Source organism: Strix uralensis, chromosome 13 (assembly GCF_047716275.1).
Source record: "Strix uralensis isolate ZFMK-TIS-50842 chromosome 13, bStrUra1, whole genome shotgun sequence".
Lineage (NCBI taxonomy): Eukaryota > Metazoa > Chordata > Aves > Strigiformes > Strigidae > Strix > Strix uralensis.
In genome coordinates this window covers 7,845,262-7,867,115 of record NC_133984.1, presented here as the reverse complement: position 1 = coordinate 7,867,115, position 21,854 = coordinate 7,845,262, and the positions used below count along the sequence as shown (strand labels likewise).

The 21,854-nt window shown below is 44.1% G+C and overlaps 1 protein-coding gene across 1 annotated transcript in view; it reads right to left on the bottom strand.

The window, feature by feature from the left end:
* The window catches only part of FGF13 (fibroblast growth factor 13), a 277,300-nt gene extending 256,142 nt beyond the window's left edge, over nt 1–21,158 (bottom strand). Inside the window, exon 1 of the mRNA XM_074882771.1 lies at nt 21,140–21,158. The gene's annotated coding sequence lies outside the window, so the exon portion shown is untranslated. The remainder of the gene's footprint in view (nt 1–21,139) is intronic.
* Between the last annotated feature and the right edge of the window lie 696 nt (nt 21,159–21,854).

Below are 21,854 nucleotides of genomic sequence, written 5' to 3'. Positions count from 1 at the left end.
GCCGCTATTTTTAGCGGAGCCGAATTCCTCCCCCTTCGCCCTCCCATAGCTCCGGCCCAGCGCCGGGGACAGCTGAAGGCAGATCAGCTTACGGCGACCGGCCCCCTCCTGACCCGGGCGAGACATCACCCCGGTAAGCCAGGTAATGAGCCACAGCCCGAGGTAAAGTCCCATTCCCACCTCACACAGGTGACTAGAGATCAGGTGTGATTAGGAAAATCAGGGCTGTTTAAGCTCAGAATGAAGAGTCAAGATCGAAACTGCCGCTTGGAAGACCAATAAGCTTGCGCTTATTAGATGGTTTTCCCCTAAGAAATGCAGAAGGTACAAAACTGAACCCCAGGTCCTCGAGCAGAGCTCGTCCAGGCCTCCATGTCTGCACCATGAACCGCCTCTGCTCTGTTTCTGGAACCAAGGAATTGTCCTGCCAGGGTCAGCTTTGCTTCACAGAGATTCAGGCTGCCCAGGGAAGTGGTTGAGTCACCATCCCTGGAGGTATTTAAAAGACACATAGGTGTGGCGCTTAGGGACAGGGTTTAGTGGTGGACTTGGCAGTGTTAGGTTTATGGTTGGATTTGATGATCTTAAAGGACTTTTCCAACATAAATGGTTCTATTATTCCCTGATTCAGTAAGCCCTCTGATGATAGTGGACTTAGGGTGCTCTCAATATAAGGCTGTTTTACTTGAGCCTTTTCTGTGATTTTCTTTTTTTAACACTTCAAAGACCTGCCAGGAGGATCAAAAAATTGGACTTTCTCTTGGGTGTTTCTCTCCACTTGAACTTGGACTGCTGAAACCGGAGAGTCAGAAGTGGAGGAGCGGGGAAGGAGGAATTCTGCGATTCAGCTGAGCCAGTGTTGTCAGAAGTAGCCAGTGAGCCCTGGCAAGGAGATTTCAGCTGTCTGATGAAACTTAGACCCTGATTTTCAAAGGCACTTGCAGTGCTTTGATGAGAGTTACCGACAATTCACACTTCTGGTCTGAGGTCTTTCCAGCACCAGAGGCCACTGATAAACACTGTGCTTAGTGCCGACAGTGAACTTGCCTTTCATTAGCCATTCTCACCTTTGCCAGGAGATCTGTTAAATTTTACAGGAGTCGTTATTACATTGACCAAATGAAGCCTATAAACTAAGCCTTGGAAGGAGGCAGCAGCTCAGCATGTTGCGGAGGAACTGTACCTACTGGTGGGCAGAGAGTGCTCACCCTGCTGCTTTGAAATGAGTTAGTTTTTCCCCTTACTAGCTTGCAAGGCTTAGAAGTGTCAGTTAAAATTAATAAAATATGGTGTTATGCATGCAAAATATAGGGAGATTTGCATGAGGGCTTATTGCTCTCTGGGTACAGTTTTCACAGCCTTTACTTTTAAAGCTACCTTGATGGCTCAAGTATTCTAGTGGAGAGGGTATTTGGGGCTGGGACACTGCCTCATGCCTTCAGATTCCCTCATCAGTTCCTTGCTTTGATGCGAGCGGCTCTGGGTTTGGGGTAAATCACGTAAGGTCTGGCTTTGCAACAAAATTTCGTTAACTAACACAAATATTTAAACATGAATCTGAGCCTTAGTATCTCTGTACATCACTTTCCCAACTATAGCAGGGGTAAGTGTCACCTCATTGCTTTACAGCTATAATACTGGAAGCTGAGAAGCCCTCCGGATGCTGTGGTGACAGAACTGATACACAACAAGCTACATGCTGCAGCCAGGCTTATGCAGAAACTTATCTCTATGTGGCCCTGACACAGAGCTTGTACCTCTCACTGACAGCGTCCTCTGAGTTTCTGAATTAGAAACAATTTCTGCACCTCCAGATAAATCAGATACCCAGAGGAAGATGATTTAATAATGTTTAATACAAAGAAATCTGATGTATCCTGTGCAAATGCTATTTAGGTGTTCCCTATCCACCTAAGTGGCTTGGGAGGGTTTAAATTCAAGACTCCCTTTGGTGGGAGGGAGCACGATTTAAAGTCAAATATAGTAAATTGCTCTAAGTACGCACCTTTTGTGCTCCTCCCAGGATTGTGATGGAGTCATCTGTACTGAGTGGCAACAAGCCAGCAAGGCAGCATGAACAGTTGAAGCATCATCTATAGCCTTTTATGGTTCCTGAACTCTCCTGCCCAGAGGGACAAACGCACTTGCCCCAAGCACGGCAAGGTCTGACAAGCTCTGAGTGTGAAGTGAAACACAAGGCTTTTGCAGCAGAGAGACACACACAGCAGATCATATTTGGGGTCTCTGAACACTTGCAGCTCAGGGTCGCTCTCTGGAAACAGGCACAGCAGAGCTGACATGCTGCACGGAGCTGTGCCTCTGCTGAGGGTATTTATTCCCCCAGAAACATCTCCCAGAAGGTTCTGTCTTGGCACAGGCTTGGATTAAGTCGGGTATCATTTACAGTCTGAAACTGTAAACTCTAAGTGCCTTTATACAACACAAATATTGTCGCTTAATGTCCAATAGCTGTACGGTTTGTCCATAAAGCCCATATTCAAGTCATGAACATGCTTTTCCTATCCTCATAAAATATCTAGAGACATATATCTCCTGAGGAATTCTGGAACTTGGCATAGATACAGTAGTAGCATTGCTCCTCAGTGTACTTTTTCCTTGGTTCTTTGGCTTATTCTCAAGTTGAAATTTTCTCTTTTCTGCAGGCAGTTGTTTGTAAAAGGTCCAGATTCTGCTCTTTTATGTAGCGGGAATTTTACATTATGCCTTTAAAGAAGTCCAGCAAGTTTAAATTAGCTTTGTCATGATGGTTCCTGGTATGTTCCCAGTTATATCTGAAGTAAAACTCTCCCTGCATTCAGGTGGAGCAGGACTAGGCCTTAAATTTAAGATTCTAGACATGAAAAAGTCTCACTAAGTACTTATTCTTCATTTCAAATTATATTTTTATATTCATACTGACACCAAGAAGTATCTATGGCATTATGATAAAGTAAGTAAATGAATCAGTGGCCATGTGTAAAGTTTTGTTGCCACTGCTCTTTAATGATGCCTATAAAATCAGTCCAAATAAATCCATCGCACATCTCCTTATTGCCAGGCCCTCCACTGTGTTAATTGGAATGCTAGGACGAATTTCTTTACTGCCAGTTGTGTGTTTTAACAAAAACCACAAAGATTTACAGACAAGATTAATACTAAATAGAGGGCTAAAGCACAGCCTATTCTCTAGCAGGCACATCCTTGTTCTAATGGATGTTTAATTTGGTCCCCATCTTATTTTTACCATTCCTATTCCTGCGCAGCCTTAAGCGCTACACGGAGGATCTTTTTTTGGCAGACAGCTTGCTGTGCAGACTCTTCCTCTTTTTGATCACCAAAACCCAACTGCTATATGCAAATAGAGTTCCAGCTAATGGATAGTATGGAGATGGCAGTTTAATTTCTCTAAATAATTCAGTCTGATAAACAGAGAGGCCCTAAGCAAACACTAGTGGTAAGGGATAATAATCATACTCACATAGCGAATCTCTCACCTATTTACTACGAATCATTTAAATTAAAATTAATGGACATCAAGCATTCTGTGCTGTGACCCTGGCACTTTGGATTGCTTCTCTGGGCTGGGGAATGTGCTCAGCGCCTGGGAAATGGAGCATCTCCCATTGCTATGCAATGATCCTTCTGGCTGATCAAGCTTCGCAGACTGCAAAGCAAATCCTGAACAAGGCTGCTGGATCGAGCACCGCACAGATGTGAGGCCTTTAGCACTGGAGATCAAAGTCTTCCAGATTATTGACAGTCTAAAATAGACCAGTCTCAAAGGACTTTTCTCTCTGCATTTCAGTACCTTTGCTAAACTAGATTGATGACAGTTTACAAAGGCATGCATTTCTGTAACAGAGTATGGTATTAGTTTTGGTGTCTAAGTTTAAAAAAAAAAGAAATTCTTCTTACAGCTCTAGAAAAGCCTACAAAGTAGTGGTTTAATGTACAAAGACTATATCTCACATGCAATCTTAGAGCTTCACTCTCAGCTAACAAATCATTTAAAGGCTCACAGCCGGTCCTTCATTTTAAGTCCTGGATTTACTGAAACAAAGACATCCTGAAATATACCAGGAAGTTCTGAAATAAGTGAATTCTCTTAAAATGTGTTTGGGGGATGCTAGTGGTTACACAAATACCACATGTCAGATGCAATACATTTATGAGAATCACTGAGAGTATTCAACACAATCTATGATTTATCACTTGAAATCAACATTTAGCAGAAATGTTTACAAATATTTTTATTAAGCCTGGAAAGAATGAGTAAACCTACAAAAGAAGTTTTCTGTCTCAAAATCCTACCCAGATTACCTCTGGTAGATGATTGCTTGGCAGCCTGCCTTTTTTTTTTTGAGGTTGTCCCTCTCCTCAAGTTTGGTGAAATGCAACTCTTCAAGAAATCTCATCACCTCTGCACCAGCAGCATCTATCTGACACCAGAGCCTCTATACATCCAATAACCATTTATCACCAGCACACTAAAACCAAGTAACATTGGAAACATGAAGGACACAGGTTTGCAGGTGTATGAGGTGGCATGACGCAATGGGAGAAGGCAGTAAAGGGCTCCTGAGTGCTTTCTAGCACTTTTATGTAAAGCCAGCACTGGCAGCAGAGGCTGAAGCACTATGTGGCTTAAGGCGTGTCACAGAACCACTACCTGCACACTAGCCTGGAGAAGCAGATGGACAAACTCAGCTTTGTGACCCTGAGCTGATTCCTTATTTCTAATTTGTGCTTTCACAGGTAAATTAAAAGGTGCGAGGTTTTGTATGAAGTCTCTTCATATTACTGCTGCCAGACAGAAGCCAGTGAGAACAGCCATAAGCTGAAGACACCAGCTGAGCAGTTAGAACTGCAGCTGTACTCTTCACCTTCACCTCATCCAGCCCTTCTTAAATCTGCACAAATGCATACACATGCACAAAGCGGGTGAAGTTAGGACCTTTCAAAAATGGCAGGCAGTTCGTTTCCTCTCCAGGGGATGCACTGGGGAACATACTCAATTTAAAGAAAGTTGTTACTCGATAGCTTTTGTTAGACTCCTGCAGACCAAACTTTTGCAGGTGGAGTGGAAAAAAAGGGGGAAGTATTCGGTATCCTAAGTGAAACCAGGTGCTTTCATGTCAGAACAGGTTTTTCCCAAGTCTCCCTCTCCAAGGCTGGTGAAAGGTCTGTTACAGAGAGCATAAAGGTGTAAGACCTGGGACTGGTTCTTCTGCTATTCATAGCACAAGTCAAAGGGTGAAGGTGGTCCCACTCCTCTCATGAACATAACAACAAGAAGCACAAATCAAACTATGGCTATTGCTCACTACTTTTTACTGTGTAAAGTAGGAGGAAAATGCACTTCTTCACAGAGCCCATCATCCTGCGCATTACAGCTTTCCCCTTACAACTCTTTCTGCTATTTGGTCAAGTCTTAAAACTTGAAAGGTTTTGAAGTCGAGCTGGAACAGGAGCTTTGATGTTCAACTCTGTCAAGCTGCAAACTGGCAGCGGCGGCTGATCTCACTCTGGCCTTTGTCGAGTTGAGAGAAAACAGTATTTGAGGAAGAGGCTCAGGAGGCAAAAAGTGTATGATGCCAAATCTCTGCCTGAAATCCAGAGGTAAACTCAGATGGACATGAAGTCCCAGTGCAATGGGAAACCTGACATTAGAAACTTCGGGCTACCTCAATAATAGGCAGGCAAGGGCTGTGCTGAGCACTATGTGATTGATCTGAGCCCTCCCTGGAGTTACACCAGAGTTTCAGACACAGAAAGCTAATAGAGCAACAGCAGGAAAAAGAACATACAGCAATATTTGAAAGGAAACTTGCCAAGTAGAGCTCTAACATTATTACAGGCTTGCATATGCGATGATATCATAGGATAACATTTTTTCATGCCTGATTTTTTCCTTAAGTGTCATAAAAATTAATCAGTGTTTGATTTTTACAAGCCTGAGAGATGGAGAGAGGAATATATTGATCAGTTTTTCAGACCTATTTTTGGGCTCAAATAAATATAAGAAACCAGTTATGCTTTAAGTTCAGAGTAGATCCTTAAAGGAAAAATGGAAAGACATTAAATTAGTTCAAGAAACTCATCTTAAAAAAAAGTTCTTAGTGTTGCAAGAAGCCTACAGTGCATAAGGCAAGATATTTCCTGTTAATTTGAACATACTCCTATACACCAAGCAGCACTAGAATTGTATAGTCACAAAATAAGTTGCTTTCTTCTGTCATGAACCTATTACACCTCTACTATCTGTTCCTTTCCTGCCTGAAATTGTCTTCCCCTTTAAACCTCTATGCAGTTCATCCCAGATGCCTCAGTTCTTTTAAACTTGCAGCAATTTTAAGCTGCATCTGATGGAATTTTTCTAGCATTTCCTTCACTAAGACATGAGATAGGTTCAGCACTCACCCAAGATCAGAAGATGAAGCTCGTCTATATTACACTGAGCACTTACGCACCGTTTCTCCCGTCTCCTCTGGTCATTGCACTATGGCTGTGCCATGGGGCTCTGAGGCTTCCTGTTCATTTCCAACCAAGCTGAACTTGTAACTACCTCATAAACCTCTCATGTCATAATCAGATGGCAGCTGGTATTTCTCATGTGTCAATCAAGTTTTGATCTGTATAACATGCACAGTGCCATGGGTGAGCACGAGCAAAGCAAAGAGAAAGACTTTTCCCTTTAGTTTTTATAGATTTGCTTCAATCCTCATGACCTGTTAAATTCCCATGGCACAAGGTGGCTGGCTGTGGCAGTGGTCTAGTTGCTAGCTTGATCTTGAGGAGAAGCAAAGCTTTAGCTCTGAAAGTCAAGTACTGCATGACCTGAAGACTTTTTTTACAAAGCAGACTTCAGGTAAGTTGAGGGATTTGGATTTGTTCAAGGCAGAGCATGTAGCTACAGCCTTTCTCCTTCAAACTGTCATCAAGCGCAGGTCCTTGCCTCACCAGCCCAGGAGGATTCTGCCTGCTCATCCTTTGTAGAAAACCACAAACACTTTAGGAGATGTTCCCTGTTCAAAGAACTGCATTTGGAGGTCATGGCTCTGAAAAGGAAAGAATTTTAAACTGGTTGGTGTGTATTTAAAATCTCTTTCCAAAGCTCTATATAAACTGTGTTGACATAATTGAATTTTTTGACTTTTTGCTCTTGCCTCATTTCAAAGGAGTAGCTAAACAGTGCATTCAGATCAGGAATGTTGTATGCAGTAACTGGTGTGCACCAACACTTGGCATTTTGGCTGAGACAGGACTGCACCCAGACTCAGTGCTGGTGACAGCTGCCAAATGTAGCTACAACTTGATTATTTCTCGTCGTGCCATTCTGCTTTGGCCTTTTCCCGAGCCGTTGCTAGATACTGCCTTGGAGCAGCACTAAAAAGTGGTGCTTTCAGGCTCAGCTCCCTGTTCCCCATCTCTCTCCTCCAAAATTATTCCTAGGTGTATATCCTTCCTACTTTCTGGTGACACTATGATATCTGCAGATACATTATTTATAGCCACAAGATTTGGCTTTCTGTGCCTCCAATCTGAATGCTCCCTCAGCATCTTTTAATAGCTATCGCTATTTTGTATCCCTTTTTGTTTTTTCTCTAGGGAATATGCCAGCAGGGATGGGGCTAAAATCCTTCTGGATCAGGAGCAGAGACAAATGCTGCTCTGTTTGTAAACACTCCAAAGCTAAAATTAGCAGGAGTCAGAAGAAGAATCATTTATAAACTTCAGGCTCCCCGAGCCATCTTGAGGAACGTCACAGGCATATCGACACATCTGCTGCCGATTTAAATAGCAACCGGCGTTACCTTCCCTCCGAGTGCCTCCAGCGCCCGCCCCACCAGCTGACTTCTCCGCATGCCACAGCCCCTCTCCTCGCTTCAGGCTCATCGGCCTAACACCACCACCACAAATGATCAAGCTCATTTTCAGCTGGAGGAACTATCCAGATCCTCCATAATGCCTTGCAGAAACTGGAAGAAATGCCTTGGTCAGCTGGAATAGGATCCCACAAAAAGGGGAGGGTTTCAGGATGTGATTAAACATTGGAAGACCAGGAAAACCCTCATAGCATGAGCAGGTTTTAAGCAGGTTTGTGCTGTGTCATTTCTAGCTTGAGGGAAAACTAAACCACATTGGGTACAGCAGATAACATTAACTAGGATGGGTAACCCCTACATATGTCTCTCCCTTCAGCAGTTAGAGACAATGACATATAAAAATGACCTTGGATGTGTCTGAAGGAAAACACAACAATAGAGAAGCAGTGGTATGCTCAAACACTGTGTTCAATAAAATCTATGCTTCTCAGAACAGGCTGCCAACCAAATGCCAAACGATCTGAATATATCATGTCAACAGTTAAACTCAAGTCTTCGTAGATCCTCAAGTAGCAACTTGGCTTTTTTTATATTTTGCAAAGCACATGAATACATACAATTACGCATCTAAAGCTTTTTTAAAAGACATGGCAAAACCATGGCACCTTCTTTTTTGGCCATTTATTGGCTTCATAAGACTGATGGAGATTGAAATATATACAAAAGAAGTAGGTGGTATATTCTAAAAAGAAAGAAACAAACCAGTGTTAGAGCCAAATAAAGCAAATATCTTTAGAAAATGTCAGAGGCCAGAACAATACTATTTGGAGTTTTATTCAGTGTTGGAGAATATGGTCAGTTTTTCTGAAAGTGAAAATTCATGCCCATAAACCTGATGTTATAGAAGGAACTTACAGAAAGAGTGGATTTTATTTAAGAGAGAAAAACAACTGAAATGAAAAGTATAACTCCTCTCTGCTTTGTGTTACTGGCTCAACACGGGGAAAACTAATATCTTCATCTCCACCAAAGAAACAGAGAGAAGAATTCAGTCAGAAGAGATTGCACCCAGTTCACAGGGTAGGAGATCTTAATGAACTTATTGTGTACAACTAATACAATTGGTAGCACTGCTGGGATTTTCTTTGAGAAAAAAAGGAAAATATTAAACTAGATGTTTGTAATGAGCCATCAGGATATTCTGGACATGCAGCTTTAATAAATAGAGCTGCTTACCACCCCCTACCCTGCTGTCTGATCAGTGCCTTGCTCTTCAAGTCATCCCCTGAGTGCAGAGGAGATGCTCCAAGGGAAAGATCTTCTCACAATCCTATGAGGGTTTGCATAGAAAGCGCTGATTCTGATGCTTCTGACTGCTGTGCACCACTCTTTTACAGCACTTTCTCTGCAGCAGACCCCTGTAACACCATTTGAGAGGCCATCAGTAACAGGGCCTCCAGCATCGTTAGCAGCAGGCACTCTCCTCCTGGGATACCCCAGTCAATCATTGCTTCTCAGGGTGCTGCTGTCCCTGGCCATAGCTCCCCTGCACAGCCTCAGGCTCTCAGATGCTCTCAATTTAAAAAGGTTGGGGTTTTTTTTCCTCATTCTTATCTAATCCTGGACATTAAGGGCTTGTTCTAGTTTCAACTAGTTGTAATCATGGAGCATCCCCTCCACTGATGTGAAGCACAAAGGACTGAGGTGTGCTCTGCTTCGACTCCCTCCTGCGGGAAGCATGGCAGGAGGAAACACCACCATGCTATGGGAGAGGCTGCAAGGGCAGGCAGCCGCTGACAGGAGCTGTCACTCTTGCAAAGCCACGGCCAACAGCAGAGTGTGATTGGGACTGAACCACCTCTGGTACAGTCCTCGACGGACGCAAAGCCCTGACTCTGTTGACTCTCTCAGTAATGGATGTGGGGACACCCGAGTTGGTGACAAAGCATGCTGCCATTCCTTGGGCAGGCACAGGTCGAGCAGTAGGACACGGGGAGGCTTATGCACCCCACACCGCCCCACACTGACCTGGCAATAACCCAGCACCCAACAAAAGCCACAGATCCTATCAGACTTACACACAAGCCCAGAGCTGCTATATTTGGAAAGCAACAGCAGCTCCTTAAGAGAAGCAGTGAGAGTCAAAATACATGACTCGAGGCACAAAGAGCCATACATATCCTTTCCATTTAAAGTAGAGGTGCTCCTCGACATTTCCATTTCTCTGCCCTTGGCAGAACACGCACACGTACACCGTGTCATGTCCACAAAATACTTGGCTGCAATTTATATCCCCAAAATCCTTACCATATGCAAAATATCCCATCCATTTAAACAGGAGGATTATAGGAGTAGGAGGAAGCTTAGCACAAACAATAGCTGTGATCAAACCCAGCGTGCACGAGTGATTTGTGGGAAGTGCAAGACATATCAAAGATGGCAGGTGCTGCTCTTGCTTGCAAGCTATTTATACTCATGGAGTCACTCTCTAAACACTTCTTACTTTAGTACACTCGTAGGATTCTTTTTCAAAGGGAGAGAAGAGGTGTGGAGTATAACTGCACGGGCCAAGTCTGTCATTTTAAAGATAACCGAATTAAGTATTGTGTAAAAATCCCACTTATAATATACAAAGAGGAGTAGCCTGATATAAGTAGATTCAAAGTAGGGAATCATGACAAACCAGGAGATATGTAATAGGGGGGAAAAAAAGACACAAAAGAAGTGAAGGAGAAACAAATAAAATATTTTCCTCTTAGAAAGCACTAATCTTAGAGATCCAGGCTCTGACAGGGTTTTGTGTTCTATTTTTTTAACAAAGGAATCACTGTCTCCCGCGAGCTGTAAATATATTTGGTAAACAGGACTTGGCTGCTTACTTGTGAGGTTTGAGAGAGTGGTGAACATGACTTTCTCACCCAAGAGATGCATTTGGGGGGTTTTAGCCCCGAGGAGGGACTCCCTGGGCTTCATCGGGTGCAGGGCTGGGGAGGGAGCCAGGTGTGCTCCTCAGGCAATGCACCGGCCGTGGGGCACGGCCCAGGGCTGCGGCAGAAGCAATCCTGCATGGGAAGCTGCTCTCGCACCTTCCCCCCAAACCACTGCAGGATCCAGTCACGGGGTGAGGGCTTTTGAGTTCAACTGGAAATAAAAGCTGAAAACCATAGAGCATGGACCATCTGGGGCCACCATCAGAATCTCAGTTGGTGTGAGATGTTGTAAAACCCAGGATGAATCCCTCACACGCTCTCCTTGGACTTGAGGAGGAGCAGAGATGTCACCACAATGTGAACCCTGCATCCACACTCCAGCATCCGCGCTGTGAAAACACAGGGAGCTGCGATTCAGATGCCCTTTCAGTGATAACACCCCCAGCGCTGTCATCCTCACTTGTGCGTGTCTGGAAATAATTGTTTGAGAAACTGCTATTTCTGACTCACCATCCCAGTTGTGAGCGCGTGTACGATGAAAAGGTTAGCGCCTATGTTATTTACATGTCAGCGCAGTTCAGAGATGCTAACAAAGGTTAAAGAAAGCAAGTAAAGATGAATGTGACCTATTCTTTGTAGTCCTGATCTTAAGTCTTTTAGCCCGGCAGATCTCCACTAAAATGAACGAGAGTTTCTGTGCTAAAGCTGGAAAACTCACCAAAAATCATTCTGCTTGTATTTTGCTATTACAGCCGTGTAGTTTTCAATTGCTCCTCAGACACAGTTCTTGCAGGCACGAATTGCATCATTACCAATTATTTTTCTTGAAGTACCAAGTATCACTGTCACTGTGTCATAACTGAGGCAATAATACAAGTCTCAAAAGTGATCTCAGAAAAAACCCCCAAACCTGATTAGCAAGAATCTTCTTTAAAGCAAACTACCAGAAGTCATTAATCATAAAAGTTTCTAATTTCAGAAATGAGTTAACTGAACTTTAATGAGACAAACAGCTTTTAAAAGCTGCCACCACAAGACTGTATGCATTAAACTGGAGAGTGTTGCAAAATGACTGATTTCATTACTGATTCCAGGAAGCGCTTCACCAGAAGCAGCTTGAAGAATCTACAAAATCTCCAAATTCCTTTCAAAAATTATACTTATTTATGGTACTTGGTATTCCAGGACATCCGCAGTACATTTGCACATAGAGCTGAGGTCACCAGCATAGTACAACAGCAGATACTTTTATAATTAGCGAAGCAGATTCCCTGACATGTCCCAAATGGTTTTGGCTGACGGGAGCTGTCACCCTCACTGAGGAGTGCAGTGATGCAGTGACATCCCCCAGCAATAAGGCTGTTGGAGGCAGAGGAGAGCTCCTGAGCACCCATCTCATGCATGATGCTGTTGCATTCTCACCTGTCCTTTCCTCCAGCTTCTCAACCCATCAATAAGAAGTTGGGAGGGAGAGGAGGGGACTGGGGAGGGCACAGAGGGGTTGGCAATGGCCATGGCATGTCCCCCCAGTGCCTGGGCTCCTAACGTCTCTTCCAGACCAATGTTTCTGCAATTAATGACCTCAGGACATCAAGATGGATGCATGCATTTAAATGCAATATAAAAGAGAGAGAAACGTAATTTCTGCTGGGGAACTGCTCCTTCCTGAGTGTAATGTTAGAGCAGAGTCTTTTCACTGTTGGTTCAGGAAAACTCATAGACACCAATAACTGAATACACTCGGCAAATCAAAGCAAATACTAGCATTTAGAATGTGTTAGTCACTGTGGGAAAGAGTCAGAGGGGAAGCTTGATGTCACTGCCACGTTTAGCCTAGGCGGAAAGTTGCTCTGAATGGGAGGAAAGGTTTTCTGAAAAGTATTCAGCTATAACATTTCTGCAAATGAAACACACGGTCCTGGATCAATCCTCGTTTCAAAACTATACCCCACTGACCTTCATGCAAACAGATGTTCATAGGCAAGCACCTTACTGTTGTCTTCTCAGGACAAAAGCAGAAGTAAACAGATTGTTGTGTAAGGCACAGACTGGATGCTGCTATTAGCAAATGACAGCGTCATCCTGTCAAAGCAGGAGCACCAGCACGCAGAGAGCTGCCAAAGCGGAGCTCACAGACAGCAATACACATTTTGCAGGCTTCTAACTCCCTCATCTACAGCAGGGACGTGATGCCTGAGGTACACAGACCACCTCCTTCTCCTGAGAGGTGTTTTCAGCCTAGTTCCCCAAACCATGAGTTTATGCAAGGGTGTGCTGCCAGCCTGTCATCGGTCAACTTTAGCAAGATTTCCTACACAACCACAGGTTACAGTGTTGACTTTATAAGGAAAAGCCGTGGGGCACAAGGCCTGAACTGGTTGGGAAGGAGGCTTGGTTTGTGTCTGAGGAATCCCTTGCTTCTGAGCAGGGAGGCGAGGATGTGCCACATACCACCTTACCCAACCAACAGCAGATTTGTGCCCCTTGTCTGTTTTCTGGCTGGACCCTGAAACAGTGACGGATCCAGAGCTTCACATGGCCAGCCACGAACCGCCTACCTCCTTTTACAGCAGAGATCTCCAGCTCAACACCACTGTCAGGCCCTCGGAAAACAGCTCTGTCCCCAGCGGCGAGGGAGCAGGGTGCGGATGCTCTGAGCAGCCCCCCCGGTGCTGTGGAGCAGCACGGCAGGTTGCTGTGTGCCTGCATGTCACGTTGCCACCTAGTGACTAGCACCACAGCCCAGCAGCCTGCCAGCTTGGGGCAACAGTTTTGCTCCCATAAGAGTTAAAATCACCCCCAGCAACCGCACAGACAGGCGCTGGCTCCCTGTTCGCCTGGAGCCGGTGGCCACTGCACCACCTGCCCGTGTGCGCCCCCTCCACTGTCCAGGCGCCGCAAAGCCACAGGGTTTTAAACGAAAACCATGAGTGGTTAATGTACTAATTACTAATCACAGCGGTTACTGTTAAAGCAAAAAGACAAACACATCAGTAATGTGCACGGGAGGGGCAGATGCTTTATTTTGCAAACCACATGCCGTACTTGCAAAGCGGGTTGAAATCACCAATACAAGTGACTTCATCCCGCTAAATTTAAACGAATTTGACTATAAGCAGTTTAAGAATCTTTTTCCTGTGTTAATCAGTACAACATATTGTCATATTTGTTTTCCCATTAAAAGATAATTAAAGCAAACAGTGGCAGCCAATACCTTGAAGAAAGGGAATTGAATCAACTAAAAACTCCCTTCCTTGAGCAAAAAGTTAGATACACCTGTGTTTATTGACATCTAGTGTGGCAAGATAATGCTTCTCGAGAAACAATTCAGCTTCTATTCCTGAAGTTGAAGCAATGTTTTAAGAACAATTTCCATTAAGAATACCTAGAAGAGCTACTTCTTCCTGAAGAAGGGATGAACTGAGAGCTCTTCACTAATGACTTCTTCATTTCCTGATACATTTCCTGAACACCTCCGGTAACGAAGTACTGTTGCATTCACTTCCGTGAGTGAAGCACCTACTCCTTCATCTTCTGACCTGTGCCCAGTACATGGTTTCAGGTTTTTCCCTTTCCTGACTCATCTTAAAAATGCCATTACAAAGCTATCTGGGTAGCTTTGGTCCCCAGGAAAAAGAGGTTATTTCTAGCAGAAATATTTGCTCTCCAAACTCGCTGTTTTAACTGTGCTGCTAGGAATTCAGGAAGGTCAGCAAAGACATCGTGCCAGCACCCACCAGCAAGAAATTAAGGTTGGAAATTGCTGAGACGTCACATGGACAAATACAAGAAAGTGTCATGCAACGCAGTCTTTTTTCCTGGAGCCATCCAGGAAGCAGCATAAAGCATTGCTGTACCAAGAAAAAATTTTATGGCTTTTTCTATGGTTCTTTGTTATCCAACAGTACTGAAGTAGCTTCCTATGTCAATAATGCTCTCAGCTGTGTGAAGGCCAGTTCCCACTTAAACAGGCAACGTGCTTCCTACACTCCAGAAAGAGCCAAAATTCATTTCATGAAGCCTGTGAAGCATCGTGCAGCACAACTCCAAGAACTGAGAGCCCTGCCTGTGGTGTCATTACACATAGAAGAGAGGCTGATGCCTATTCTTTCCCCAAAAAACTATCATTGCTTCTAAATGCTGTCAGTACATTTCTACTTAGTTGTACAGTGACAAAAAAATCATGTCAATTCTTCTGCTTTGCTAGATGTACTGAACCCATCTTGCTATGGTATGTGGCCTTTGGTCAAACGCAGATGCATTCATAATTAATATGCAATGCTTTAAATAAATACTTTTTAAAGAATCCACTTTCTATACCTGACCATATGGCCTTATTTAATATGGTGTGGCTACTTAGCTTGGACTCACCTTAAGCAGGAATGGAGAAAAGGGCTTCACAACTTTAAGAGAAGGAAGGTACATTTTTAAACCACCTGAAATACACCCTAGAAAATGACTTAACAGTATTCACAATTGCAAGACTCTAATATCACTGCTTAGTAGCTGAATATAACCTGGTGATGACACTTCAGAACATTACTTACAGCTAATTCAAGATCCCTGTTTCTGCTGGCTAGCGTAGCTCAGCCCTCGTCACTGGCCAGGGGGGCAGGCGGGCTCCCCCGCGACTGAGCCTCTCCATCCAGCCAGCAGCTTTGGAACAGGGCCTGATGAAAGGAGCCGATGTTTGTTCCTTGAAGGATCGCAGTCCTTGGTGGTACGTAAACTTTGAATCCTCACAGATCTGAAGATAAGCACTGAGGTTGTTTACAGTGTGCTGTACTTCAGAAACGAAGCCCTTACCTTCTACAATTGGTATTTCATGACTTATTGCCAAACACTGCTGTTTCCCAAAGGGCTGCAGTCCCACAGCACAGAGAAACTGCTTCCTCTACCACGGCTCGGGAAAACCGGGGATGAAGCCCTCCTGCCCGCTAAGCCTCTCTGGCCACGCCAAATTAGTGAATGTAATTTTTCATATTCCATCACTTGGTTTAATCAATATTTTGCTGGCTGCTCAACCTCCATGGTAACATTTTCTCGGCCAGTTCATCCCTGCGCTGTGATTTCTGGAAAGAGGTGCGGCTACATTTGAAATGTAAATGGCTGTTTCTCCGCTTGGGACTGCAAGATTCAGGCTTGCTCTGTGTCTAGTAAAGTAAAGACCATAAATGCCCTCGCCAGACTGGAATTCATTTTAATTACACGATGACCTCTGATGCTGAACGTCAGCTTCTGGAGAGCTGTTATCGTTGTATATCTCATTTGTCATGCAGGATCAAAACCCTGCAGTATTTGCACAGCTGTTCCTATTGCTCGCGTACCTGTGCATGAAGCAGCTTCGCTGGTTCATCTCCTACTACCTACAATTACAGGTCCAGTTCTCCTCATTTAGGGGAGAGGAAGGCAGTATTACAGTGGGTAATACTACTTATTGATTACTTTCCCGGCTTTTCGCCCAAAGTCAATGTCTTCATTCTAGACTGCAGCCCTACTATGTGCTGTTGTATAAACACAAAGAAAACAAGGTTCCATCCAAAAATTTTAATATTTATTTTACAAATTCCCCATTTGTACTTTTTCTCCCTTCTGTCTCTATTATCCTACACTGTTAACTAGATGCTACAAAAAACAGGACTCTGATAGGTCTGAATCATATTAGGCTTTCAAAAAAGTCATGTCACCTAATGCCATGCAAGAAGATGCTCTAGAAGCACAATGCTGGTGCTCCTGAGTCACTGAACAGATCAGAAGAGCACCATCTGCATTCCCAGACATCACAAGCATTCAGACCCAAGGTCTGGCCCATCTCATCATCCTCCCCATATTCTATTAACGATGCCTTCGTCACTATAGATTAAATAGCAATGGATCAACTCTCATAAAAACCTCTATTCCCTTTGACCCTTCCCATCTTTCACCAGTGGTACATTAGCCAGTTGCAAATGCCGACTTGTGCTTGCTGGGCAGCAGAGCCAGGGCCCTGAGGATGCTGTCTAGAGATGGGGAGGCTTATGCCCACAGAACATGAAAGTCCCTGGGCCCAGGGCAACACACAGTGTTTGGCAGCTGCACGATGCTGAGGGCTCGTTGTTAGCTGCTTTTCAAGGGTTGAGTTGTATGAAATATTAATTATGATTCTGCAAGTTCCCAAACATCCTTTCAGCTACAAATCAAGCTGAAGGTATAAGATCTGTTGCAGAATGACACAGCAAAGCTGGCATTCAATAGCAAAGGAAGAGAAGGTCTTATTTTGTCCCGTGCATGGCTGTTTCCTTTTATTAGTCCCATTTTGTTGGGCTGCAGAGAGCCAAACCCATCTTTTGTACAAAGCTGGTTGGTGAATGTTTGTGGCAGGGACCACACTCTGCTCTCTCAGCACAGGACACAGTGGGTCTGCACAACACTGAGGATATGAACGTCTCTCTAGTTTGAGAGACTCGTAGCACTACATCCACTGATTCCTGCTGTCAGCAGAAAAATCCCAATTATACCCATGAGGGGAAGGACATCCCCACAGAGAGGAAAAGGTGATGGGGTGGGAGCTCCGGTGCTAGCTGTGGGACAGGGGGAAGCAGTCACCTGTCTCCTCCATCTAACATGCCAGAGCTCAGCAGCCACAATTAGCACTAGATAGGGGTTTTTAATGGACTAACTACCTGTCACACATACTGGACCTGACTTTCAGGTACCCTAATCACAGAGATGAAAGGATTTTTTTTGTCCATCTGTGTCTGAGGGAGTTTTGCATCCATTAGCAATTATGATAATGGATCTATTTCCAGAGAATTAATTGCTCCTTTGCCCAAGTCCTAGACAAGTTTGCTGTAAAAATTAATTACTTGGCATATACAATACGCTTAACAGTCAAGTAATAAGCTAATTTCAGAGAATCCACAGAGGGCCCCCAGCCTCCCAACTTCTCAGAGCAGTTTCTGAATATACAGTGAGCCGTCAGTTGTCTTCTTGTAGCTCCTTTCCCATAGCATTTGGCAGCCCCAAAACACCTGACCTGGCACTTGACAGCTCAGGACCCAACAAACAGCCCAGGAAAGCACAGGGGTATTAAAATAAACCACACCTACAAAACAGCCCTCCCAACCAAGCAGTTCCCTTCTCCCCAAAACCCTGATGCTTTCCTGAGTGCATGTCTGAAAATGGATGACAGTAATGCTGACAACCAGTGGAGAATCAGAATGGACAAAACACACTGCTCTCCTTTCTCAGTTCCCATCTTCATAGAATCATAGAATGGTTTGGGTCAGAAGGAACCTTAAATATCATCCAGTTCCAACCCCCCTGCCATTAGCAGGGACACCTTGCGCTAGACCAGGTTGCTCAAAGCCCCGTCCAACCTGGCCTTGAACACTCCCAGGGAGGGGGCAGCCACAGCTTCTCTGGGCAACCTGTGCCAGTGTCTCACCACCCTCACAGGGAAGAATTTCTTCCTTATATCTAATCTAAATCTGCCCTCTTTCAGTTTAAAACCATTAGCCCTCATCTTATCAGTATGCTCTCTGATAAAGAGTCCCTCCCCAGCTTTCCTGTAGCCCCTTTAAGTACTGGAAGGCTGCCCATCTTCCTCCTAGGAGCGCTTCACCATTTACACCAGTGGGATGTACCAACAGGGAAGAAAAAGAGATAGCTTTAATGTCTGAAGATCACCCAACACTAAAAAACTTCAGCTTTAGGTCCCTTTCTAGTTCAGGGACTTGATGTTGCATCTCCCCACATCTCGGGTGAGTACCTCATCCATTGCAGAGATGGCTGATCCAAGACGACAGGCATGGATATCTCTGTGATTTGTTGTCTAAGACGACTTGAGCTCCCATCACTGTCTCTTCTGTGGGAATCTCTACTTTCTGCCTAGCTATCTGTTTTTGTGAAACCTTGAGAAAGACAGTATTTTGCAATCTTTGCTCTTTTCTCTGATTTTGTTGGAGCTGACCAAAGAGTTCAACGTAGAAGGACAGCAGGATCACAAGACTTTTTTCCTTAGGAAAGCAGACTGGAAATTTGCATAGTGTGTTTGCAAGCAACCTAATTACCTCTCCTGAACAAGCTACCACCCATCAGGTAGCCCACAGTAATTGATACCATGTGTTTTATTTACACTAGCACAAAGACATTGTTTTTGACCAAGATATGATTCCTTTTGTCGAATTCCCACAATAAACAAAGCTAAACGCTTTCTGTGCATGCATGAACACAAGATAGTTAATCTACTCAGCTTCAATAAAACGGTCAACCCCAGACTTTAAAAGAATAGGGATGCTTGGCCATTTTTCTTGGAGTTTATTGCAGCTATTTGCAGTCCCTATTTCTTTCAGTAGCTTAAATATTAGGGTTCTTTTTATAGCTCTCATGAACATATGTGGTACTTTGCACAAAACCCATACAAACAGATGCAAAGGGATTGTACTTAAATAACAGAGATGACCCAATGTGTAGATGTAAATGAGAGGATACAAGTTTGCAGAGGACAGAGAGGCTGGGTGCTAAAGCAGGAGAGTGTGGTTAGTGAGGACAGGAGCCTCTTGGGACAGCTGGCCCCAGCAGACCTTCTCACAGATAGCACGGGGCTTTGGATGTTTTGTTCCTATTCATTTGATGAGAACTGAGCATCCAAATACCAACATCAGAAATCTCAGTCTAGTTACTACACTGATACAGAGACTGCTTTCAAAAGTCCTGCCCAAAGTAAGGAAATTCCTCCAGCTCAGGAGGAAGTCTACAATCAGCTCCCATGGATATCAACTGGAATAGCATTAAGCTAATGTTGAGCATGTTTGGCGGAAAAAAATAAAATCCAACCAACAAAAAGCACCAAACCCAGAAAACAGCAGCGTCCTGATAGTAGAGACTATGATTTTCAACATAAAACTCCTTTTTGCTAGCGTGTTTCGTGATTGCTTTGCTTGATACAAATGTTTTTAGCAATAAGACCATCCTCAACAAATCAGCAACCAATCTAAATGTTAATATAACTTCTGTTTAGGAAATTAATTTGTTTTAAAAGTACAGAACAGTCCTGGCTCAGTTATTTTCTTAACCTTCTCTGTGCCCTTGAGCATACACAGTTCATAGAAGGAAACAGCATTTTTAATTTCTCATGGACATATGTTATACAACCTCACAGAAGAATGCTGGAAATGATCATCTATGAAGAGCATGGGGTTTCCATCTGGCACCGTTTTGATTCGAGACTGACAAAAATATCTAGCAGAACTACATAGAAAATGCTGAGATCGCTAATGGTCCAAATGGTATCTTTTAGGGGGAAGGGGCGAAGAAAGGGAAAAAAGATAATAAAAATCAAGCCATCTGCAAAGAGACATTTCAAGTAGAAAAAGGGAGATTTGTGGGTTTTTTTCCTGTGGTGCTGTAAATGTACTCATTCTTACTGCAGGGAGCCACACAAATCTTTTCTTCAAGTTTTATTCACTCACAGGAGGTGGGGACATCACAACTGCCAAAGGAAGACAGGTCAGGATTAAATGCAAGAAACATGTTGGTTTGGTCCCAGAAAATTCAGTAGCAAAGAATCACTTCAGAAACCTTCGGTTCTGCCTCAGCTCAGGCTAAATGCAAACTGAAATTTGGATCCATTTGATACCAGACCATAAACAGTGTCAGTTTAATGGGGAATTTAAAAAAAAAAAAAAAAAATTAAAAAAGGTAAGAGATACCACATGGGAAATTACCACATGGTCCTAGTACCCAGAGATAACTGCTTGAACTGGATCCTGAGTCTGAACAGTTTAAAGCAAACAAATATGGACAGATACCTTTTAAACCTCCCAGGTGGAGATTTCACACCTCTGTGATTCAAGACAGAGATGGAATTTTGGAAAAGTTTCCACAGCACTCTGTCTCTCTCGCTCCCCTCCAGCCAGCTGCACTTTTATCTGCTGGGAAATTGATGTAATGGGCTACATTTCTCACATAACAGAGAAAAAAAGTTGGCAAGGAATTACTTCTTGCAGTGAAAGCCAGTGTGCAGGCTGTACCATCAAACTTTTACAGACTTCCAAACATCAGCCGGACTGGTGAGACCTTTTACTGTAAACCAGTATATTTATTTCTGAGGAAACTCTCAGAATTTTTTTGTAGTGGGGCTTTAAGAGGAAAAATTATCTGCTTTTCTGGGACTCCAGAAAGCCTGTTATGGCTTATTACATCCATTCTGCATCTGACTGGAGTGATGAGAAGTTTTTTTATCATTTAAAGGGGTTTTATTAAGTTAAGACCACAGATATGATTTGGAGATATTGCACAAGTTATGACTAACAGGGAAATATGAGAGAAGACTCCTCTCCAGACAAAAAACATAAGGCAAAACAAGCCTATAACATGACCTGGTGATAGCAAGGACCGTACCTCTCCTTGGTCACTGCTCCGCTGTTGGTAAGATGAGGAGCGTGCCAGCCTTTCATCCCCCCGATGTGTCTGACAGCCTCCACCATACAGTGCAGGGAAAGAAAGGAGATCTTCACCTTCTTACGCTCTTTGCTGCTGAAATGCTGTATGGTCCCGGGAACAGGGACCTCTAATTCAGGGGTGGCTGTTGCATCTGCCTCTTGTGGACCATGTGCCCCATCTACTTCCCAAGCACGAGCCGAACCTAACTACATTCCCAGCTACTGTGATGCAAGCATCCTCCTCCCCTCCTTTTGCCCTAGCTGTGTATTTTGTCTGCATCATCTCTCCTGCTCATCTCCCAGAGGCATTTGCCCTCTCCCTTCATTTGCACACCACATGTGCCTCATTTCCTATGCAGGGGCTCAGCAGTAGGGCACTTCAGTGCCCTCCCACTGCTGCACTCAAGCTGAAAATAAGGCAGGTCAGTACTAAACCCAAGGAGATGCTGCCAGGCTCCTGGCTCTGCCGGCCAGTTCTGACCCAGCCGGGGGGAATTAGCTGCCCCCTGCGCCCTCCTGTAGGGCAGCTGGGCTGGACCATGCTCGCCAGCACTGGCTTTGCCCCTGCTTCTGCACAGCCACCCAGGCTTTGCCTTCAAACCATCCCAGAGTCTGCACCCTGCGGGTGTTTGAATCTCTTTGGCCCTCTGCTCTCCAAAATGTGCAAGCAATTC